This window comes from Lathyrus oleraceus, chromosome 4 (genome assembly GCF_024323335.1).
Source record: "Lathyrus oleraceus cultivar Zhongwan6 chromosome 4, CAAS_Psat_ZW6_1.0, whole genome shotgun sequence".
Lineage (NCBI taxonomy): Eukaryota > Viridiplantae > Streptophyta > Magnoliopsida > Fabales > Fabaceae > Lathyrus > Lathyrus oleraceus.
In genome coordinates, this window is record NC_066582.1 from 132,794,092 (window position 1) to 132,803,029 (window position 8,938).

Here is an 8,938-nt window from a genome sequence, read left to right on the forward strand (position 1 = left end):
CAGGGCATCTACTTTACTTGCTAGTTGTTTGATTTGTTCGCTAGTGTGTATATTCTGGTTTAAGAAATCTTTATTGGTTTGTTGTTGAGAAGCTATGAAGTTCTCCATCATTATTTCCAAGTTGGATTTCCTAGGAACATTATTGTTAGGTGTAGATGGGGTCGGCTTTTGATATCCAGGAGGTATAGCTGGGGCTTGATTTGGAGCTTGTCCTGGTGCGTATAAAGCATTATTACTCTTATATGAAAAATTAGGATGATTCTTCCAGTTTGAGTTATAGGTGTGCGAGTAGGGATTTCCTTGAGCATAATTCACTTGCTCTGCTTGGATTCCTGTTAGGAGTTGACAATCTGCAGGAGTGTGACCTTGGATTCCACAGACTTCGCAATTCTGAGTTGCGGCAACCACGGTGGTTGGAGGTGATACATTCAAACTTTCAATTTTCTGGGCAAGGGCTTCCACTTTTGCATTAACATGATCAAGGCTACTTATCTCGTACATGCCACTTTTCGTTTGAGGTTTCTCTACCATTGCTCGGTCGCTTCCCCACTAATAATGGTTTTGGGTCATGCTTTCGATAAGTTGATAAGCATCGGCATAAGGTTTATCCATAAGTGCACCACCTGCTGCGGCGTCTATTGTTAACCTTGTGTTGTACAAGAGACCATTATAGAAGGTATGAATCACTAACCAGTCCTCTAAACCATGGTGTGGACAAAGTCTCATCATGTCTTTGTATCTTTCCCATGCTTCGAAAAGAGACTCGTTATCTTTCTGTTTAAATCCATTTATCTGGGCTCTCAACATAGCTGTTTTGCTCGGAGGAAAATATCGGGCAAGAAAAACTTTCTTCAACTCATTCCATGTTGTGACTGAGTTGGAAGGAAGAGACTGAAGCCATCTTCTAGCTTTATCTCTTAACGAGAAAGGAAAAAGACGAAGTCGAATTGCCTCTGAAGTGACACCATTAGCTTTAACAGTATCAGCGTATTGGACAAATACGGATAAATGAAGGTTTGGATCCTCGGTGGGATTTCCAGAGAATTGATTCTGTTGCACTGCCTGTAGCAGCGAAGGCTTAAGTTCGAAGTTGTTTGCTTCGATTGCGGGTGGAGCAATACTCGAATGCGACTCATCTTGCGATGGAGCGGCGTAATCTCGAAGAGCACGAGTTGGTTCTGCCATCTCGGGTATCGGTGAAGGAAGGAGCAAGAGCGGCGTAATCTCAGGAATTTCGATAGGAGGGAAATTGTTTGCAGCACGATATTCCCGAATTCGTCGTAAGACTCAAAGATATAGTTCGATGTCGTTGATTCGTAAGTAAAACGACTCGCCTTGTGAGCGAGTGTGTGGCATACAAATCAACGAAAGAAGAAGAAATAAAAATTGCCTTAGTCTCTACAGCGTAACAGAAGAGTTACGATATCGACTAAATAAAAGTCCCCGGCAACGGCGCCAAAAACTTGATCGCGACTTTATGAGTCGATTGGGGTACTAACTGCAAGTGCACAGTTCTATCGCGTAGTTTTAAAAGATATCGATCCCATAGGGACTTATGAATCGATATACCGTTTTCTAAGGTTACTTCGTAAAGCTAAGGCGGATGATACTTTGATTGTTCGGGGGAAAAGTTAAAACTAAAATAAGATCTAGGTTAAATATCAATTAAGCGGATATTGGTATGTAGTTCGTCGTAATTAGGGAATCAAGTCTTCGTTGGTTTCTTGGTTTTAAAATAAATCTTTTCAGTGGACACCATTGATTAAAAGTCTTCTCTCAAACTCTCGCTCTGTTGAATAGACCATGACTTTAAATTAACGTAGCTGTCACTTATTAGTTAAGTCCAAAATCACTTTATGAAAACAATAGAATCTATAGAAACTCTTTTTAAGAAAATACTAATCGTTTAAACACCCTCGTCTCAAACTCTCGCTCTGTTGACTTAGATTATATAATTAAATTCAAATGCTTAACTCTCGTCCTCACATTTAACTTTTAAAAATACTTTTTAAAAAAGGTTAGAATTTAATTAACTCTAAAAATTGCTTTCGCCCTGATCTAGAATTAATGTCCAATTTACATTGTCCAGTTAAAAACTCAAACTTTCGTTCTATTGATTTTAACTTCTTTAGTCTTTTACTCTCGTACAAAAACCTAGGTATTAAACCTGTAAATTGAGACCATAAAAAGAGTGATTTTATTTTTAAACGTAATTAAACCAACTTAGTTTTGATTCCTTCATTCCGCTTACTTTACATACCGATACCTAAATAAATTAGCCGGACATGCTAAACAGATCTAAACAATCATCATGCTTAAATAAATCCATCTCATGCAAACAATATAAATAAACAATAATGCAGGGCATATATAAATTCAAACAATAATTAAAGAACCTGAATAATTAATGGCAATCTTGAACACTCCACCACAGACCGGTTGGATTTGTTCTTGAATTCTTCAATCGGACAGAAAAATAAAAAGTGAAGGAATAAAAATCTAGGATCTAACGTAAGGTTAGATCCAGTAAAAGATACACAATAGCTTCCGGTGTAGAAACTATTGTGTGAAAAATTAATTAAGTGCTGAAAGATTGACTGGAAAAGAAAATAAAAATTGCAATTAAAGTAAAAACTGTAAAAAAGGTAATGCTGTAAAGTATGCTTGCACGGCCGGAAAAGAAAAAAGAACGAAGAAGAGAGAGCCTTTAGGGTTGGAAGGAAGTGACTATTTATACTAGTCCACTTTGTAACGGTTTCCAAAGCTTTCCGTGTAAAATCCTCACGTTCCAAGAGTCAAACGAAATAATAGGCTTCAACGTGCGTCTGTTGTATTTCTGAAGCCAAAAATATAGGAGAATGGTGTGACGTCCGTCACACCATGTGTTACGCTCGTAACACAAGGCAGCAGGGCGTGACGCTCGTCACACCTTGTGTGGCGCTCGTCACAGGCTCAACGCTCATGGCTTGTAGTTTTGGGCTGGGCTTTAGTGAAATTGCTTCTCTTCATTACTTGTCGCACCTCCTTTTCTTCCTTTTTCACTTATGCTTCAAATAAGCTACCTGAGATAAATAGAAGGAAAAATACCCAGTAGTATCGAATAAAATGAAATAAATTGAAGCGAATAATAATATAATTTAATTAAATCGAGTCCAAGAATGTGATATTATTTCATGTTATCAAGTGCAAAACCCTAATTTTGACCCTAAGATCCCTCATGGCATCATATCATTGCTCAATGCATTTTGCCTCAAGGATCATAGCATCTTGGCTCCTTAACCCTATGGTTGGGACTTGTGTAAGTTGGTTTGAGACCACCAAGCATGCTTGAATTGTATATTATTGTTTTTCTTATTTTGTTTACTAATCAAAAGCACAAAAATATGTCACTAACCTCTTTTGTTTTGAAGCTTGAGCAGTCATGTGATCCAAGGCTCCTAGGAGGCTCCTATGCCCATTGAAGTGGCCAGATGAAGATGAAAGCAAGCATGACAATGGTTCACAAAGCTCTCAATCATCATATATGTCTCCCAAGTATCTCAATTTGTCAATTTGATCAATATAAATCAAAGGGCTTGAGGATTGTTTCCCAAGGAAACCCTAATTCAACTATGCATTGACTGTGCCTTGCTCTTGAAGCAACCTCAACCTATGATCAAATAAAATCAAGGGAATTTCTTTAATTCATGATTTTATGCATATTTGAGCCTATGTGAGTGTCCTCAATCATTCATTCATCAAGTTTTGAAGTTTGGACTTGAGAAGTTGATCAGTCAAATCATCTGATTATTTTGAAATCCACTGAGACCTAACTTTTGATGTGTTTGTAAAATGAAGATGAACCCAAGAGAAAAAATGTTCTTAAGAACCATATGAACAACTTTCATGTTCATTAAAAATTCATTTGAAACTTGGAAGGTCATCATTCATTTCAAAACATTATAGATCATTTTGACTGAAACCCTAATTTTGGGGTGAGACCAAGTGCATTGGAAACGTTAAGATGTCTAATTCAAATGTTATGTTGGACAAAATTTCATAATCCTAAAATAAACACATGTGATAACACAAAACATTATAGGTCACTTTGGACCAAAGCCATTGAATCTTGAAAATGTCCAACTTCAAGTGCCCATAACGTTCTCATCAAAAATCCAAATGATGCAAAATTTAAGTCCAAACTGATTGTCTTGAAAATACCTACAAATTTGATGTTGGAGATTTTTCCATTTGAGGCTTGAACCATTGAAACATAAGGGCTTGAAGTTGGTCCTTTTTGGCAAATTTTTCAAATACATGTTTTGTACCTTGAACTTCATGACCAATTTTCATAAATTTCCAAACTCCAAATGGATTTTTGTTCAACATAGCTCTTGTTCCTTATGTCAAGACCTTTCCAACCATTACTCACATGCCTATGTTTGAATTTTCCAATTGGGACTTTTGAAGAGATGAATATTTGTGACCATTTATGGAATCCAAGCAAAATCTTCATGCACAATCCAATACCATGCAATCTGCACATCCAATTCAACTTGGTTGATGTTCAGCATTTATTTACAATTGGTTTTAGGCCTCACATGCGCCTGTACAGGCCCATGCATGGAGGACCCAATTTCATGCACACGAGTTCTCCACCTCTTTGCATCATTTCCATCTATAAATAGAATGCATTGCCTCACTCAAATCTGAACCTTAAGGCGCCTGAATCCCTGCTGAATTCATTTCCCAACCTCACACCAAAGGAATTTTGAGTTTTTATTTCATTTTTCAAGTGTGATTTTCAACAACATCAGTTGATTTATCAACACTAATTCCTAAGCCTAGCTCTCATATCACACATCAAGATCAAGCTGCAAGCAAAGGATTGGTTGAATCGAGCTCAAACAAGTTGCACTACAAAGGTTTATACCTCAACTGTTTTGCTTCGAATCTTATTGAATATTGTGCATTGCTTGTGTTGGTTTGATTTTCTGAAGTCCTCATGTGAGAGGCAAGTCAATGGTGGCTTTAATTTTGTGAATTGTTGAACTTCAGATCAAGTACCTGGATTTTCCATCTATGATTTCTCTCTCCATAGAGATCTAGAGCACAATCCAAGGTTACAGGGGTGATGTACATCACCCCAGCTTTAATTTGGTGTATAGATCATGTGGTTTGGTTAAAGTTGCAAAACCTGCAACTGGTAGCCGAATTTTGGCTTCTCACCGGAGAAGACGGTGGTTTCCACCACCGTCCACACGTGGCTGACCTCATAGCCCTTGGATCCATTAACGACGATCTAATCTTGGCCTTGCATTATGTTTACTATTTTAAATACAACGTGTTATGCTGTTGACTTGTCCATACCATGCGCGCGCGTCTCATGACCTTTTGATCAGCCACGTCAATTAATGAGCTCTGATCAGACGCCTGTGGATTTTTCTAATTTCAAAATTTCTGTTTTAATTTCTTTTATTCCATTTATTTTCAAAAATTCATAACTTTTTTATTTGGAATCACAAAAATATGGGACCAATTGCAAAAAAATTCTCTTAAATCCTAGTTTCATAAAATGACTTTTTAATTATTTTTGTGATTCCATTTAATATTTTTTGTGAATTATTTCATTTCTGATTTTTTAAATTCATTTAAAATACTTTTAGATATTCAAAAATGCCAAACATATTTTCTTAACATCTTTGGATGATGATAAGTCTATGAAAAATATTCTCATCAATTTCTTAATTAATTTGAGATTTATTTGAGATTTTAGTCCAATGATGTTATTTTTCTTCATTTTTAATTGTTTAAAATTAGTTTCTGTTTTCAAAAAATGTTGAGAAAATTTGTCAAACCTAGTTTGACCATGATAGACTTATGATGATCCAATTGGACATATCCATGTTGATTTGAATTGGATTCGAAGTTTGGCCTTCATTTGTTCATTTTATTTCATGTATTATTTTAATTCCAAAAAAATACCAAAAATATGTTTGATCTTTCTGGACTTCTAATCTTCACTTCACTTCTGTTTACCATTGATTGATGTTGATTCCATTCATGTTGATCAATGTGTTTTGGTTATGTCATTTAAATTTCTATTTTGTACATTCTATCTTCATCTCTCTTCTTCTTCTTTTTCTTTTGACCAATGAGTTAATGATTTGTGGTTAGCCTTGACATATGAGAGGCTTAACCTTCTTTGATCCAAATCAAATTCATCTTCATCAAAGATCAAGTGAATTGCTTTGTGTCCAAGATAGGTTGCTTCTTGGTCAAGTAAAGAACCTGAAATCCATACAAGGCCATTCTTCTTTTCTTTTGGCATGGCAAGTTGTAGGAGCTTGGCTTACTAGTCATGGTCTCTAACTTGTGTTTATTTGCCTATAGTTTTATTGACCGACCTCAGATAGGTGTGACTACTACATTAGTCCACTTACGATTGCTTAACATAGCGCTAAATTGCCTTATGGAACACTAACACTAACTACTAATTACTAACATTTAATTTAAGCATTTAATTCTTGCAATTTACTTTAATGCAATTTACTTTCTTGCTCATTTATTCATTTGTCTTTTCCATTTGCTCATTTGAGTTCATGTTTATGTTTATGCCATTTGCCTTTTGCTCACTTAAGCACATTATTGTGTAAATATATTTTTGCCTTGTGCTTGTTTTGTTTTTGTTTGTGTGACCCAATGAAAAAGGAGAAAGGACTTAGAATTAGGACCTTACCTATGCTTAATGGAGTTCAAGAGCAACTAGGCCTCATGCCTTTAGAATGCTAAAATTGTTGAAGAGCAACTAGGTCTCATGCCTTTAGAATGCGTAATCTTGAAGATGACATTGAAAGGACCCCTAATCTAAACTCTCTCTTTGTTCATTTCTATTATTGAATTGTGGAACTTTTTGATTTGTTTGTTCTTGTGTGATAGGGACACCAAACTTGAGCTAGTTAGAAGGACCATTGTCATGAGCATCCAAGATAAGAAAGACAAATCCAAATTGGAAGATCCTAGGAGCTTGTTTGAATATTTGCTTGATTGCTTGAGTTAATTGCTTATTGCTTGCTAAGTCCAAAGGAAACGAGCTCTTGAATCATCTTTATGATCTCAAGAAAGGAACTCCAATGTTTTTATTCTATTCCCTCATCTTTGCATGTTTAGGACTAGCCCTTCTCTTCTTCTCTCCACTCTAACCCAAGCCAAACTCATTTTGTGCAAACATTGACATTGTTTTCAAAATTAGAAACCTAGGCCATATGCCTTTGATTTTTTCAAACTCTTTTCATTAATACTTATTTTGAATTGAATCTAAAGTCAACTTTGACTTTATTTTGTGAATACTTCTAATTTGTAAATACAACTCACTCAAATTGTTTTTGTGGTTCCAATGACCACTTTTGTTAAAGTTTTTCATAAACATTAGCTATTAGGTTTGAGTTATCATAGTGGTTGATATAAACCTCACCTTATCCTTAGTTATTGGACTATAAGTCTTCCATACTTATTATAGGGTGGATCCCTCACTAGTATGTTTAAGCTCTTCTCACATGGTGGATTGTGGTTTAGGTTGAGTTTTCTCCCTTTGATAACAAAAGACCTTAAGGCTTTTGACAAACCAATTCACCAACTTATTTTGAGATTTTTACCCCGAAATACGAGGTTTTGATCCTACCTTTGTGATGGTATGTAGGCAATGGGTTTATCCATTCAAACAACAAAATTGTAAATAATTTGTATATTCTCTTCTCATCTCCTAAATCATGTTTGCACAAATATTTTCATAAATACCAACCTACAATACACACTTGCAAAAAGGGCTCCTTTAGAGTACTAAGGATGTTTTGGGTGCTTAAAACCTTCCCATTGCATAACCAACCCCTAACCCAGATCTCTGACATTTTTATTAGTTTTTGATTTGATAAAACTTCTCGGTTTTTGTTCGCTTTCTAACCTTTCCTTTGGATAAATAGAAGTGCGGTGGCGAATCGAATTGTATGTTTACTTTTGATTTAGTCAATAAATCTAAAGGTAACGAATGCCCCGCTACAAAAAAGTGGCGACTCTGCTGGGGAAAAAGAAACTTCATAGTGGGTTTAGCCTACTTTTTTCCTTCGTTGTATTGTATGTTTATATTTACTTGTGACATATTTTTGTGCAAATTTGGGATGACTGTATTGTTTGTAATGTATGAATTGCTTGACATATCAATTGCTTGTGTGCTTGGTGGTCTTTTGTGAGATGAGTTCTATACCCGAACTCGAGTGCACTTATGATAGGAAAATGACATAGTCTTGTTGAATTGTGTGGAGTTATTCCTTAGCAAGTTGACTTGCAAGTCCATTCGCTTGGTGGAGGTTTTGTTGGGATCAATAATGTCACACGAGTAGTTGTGGTTAGGCATTACTCTTTCCAATATAAACCTTATAAGCCAAGGACCTTAAATTACCTAGCCCATCTTAGCCTATTTTAGGATGTAGTGCGAAGGTCGTTCAAGTGTAAGATTTGGTACGATTGTTACGCGATACTACACTCATAAGAGTCTCTCTTGAGAATATTTTTGGAACACGAGTAGTCGTTTATCCGATAATATCCGAAAGATGAGATGATGACTATGGGAACCTCTTTTAGAACATGATCGTCAGGTTTAACCATAGTACACTCCCTTTGGGTGGTTCTTAACCGAGACTCCATGCTCGTGACTTACAAACCCTTGATTCGCGGTTGATCTGTTCTCGTATATCCTTAATATCAATGGAACTTGGGTGTTGATAAGGTGTAAACCATAATCCACCAAAATGGATGATTGATATTAAGGATGACTTGATCCATCCCGTGACCATTGTGTGGTGTGACTTGCTTGATCCTTGAGTGTGATTGTTGCATCCATGCATTCATGCATTCATTTGCATCCATATCATCAACAATGAGAAAATTTTCAAGGAACTTAAGA

General features: G+C 36.0%; 1 non-coding gene across 1 annotated transcript; it reads left to right on the forward strand.

Annotated features, from left to right (window-relative positions):
* Positions 1-700: 700 nt before the first annotated feature.
* LOC127077859 (small nucleolar RNA R71) lies at positions 701-807 on the forward strand. Its single transcript, XR_007787626.1, has one exon. It is a non-coding gene; the product is annotated as a small nucleolar RNA R71 (small nucleolar RNA).
* The last annotated feature ends 8,131 nt before the right edge of the window (positions 808-8,938 follow it).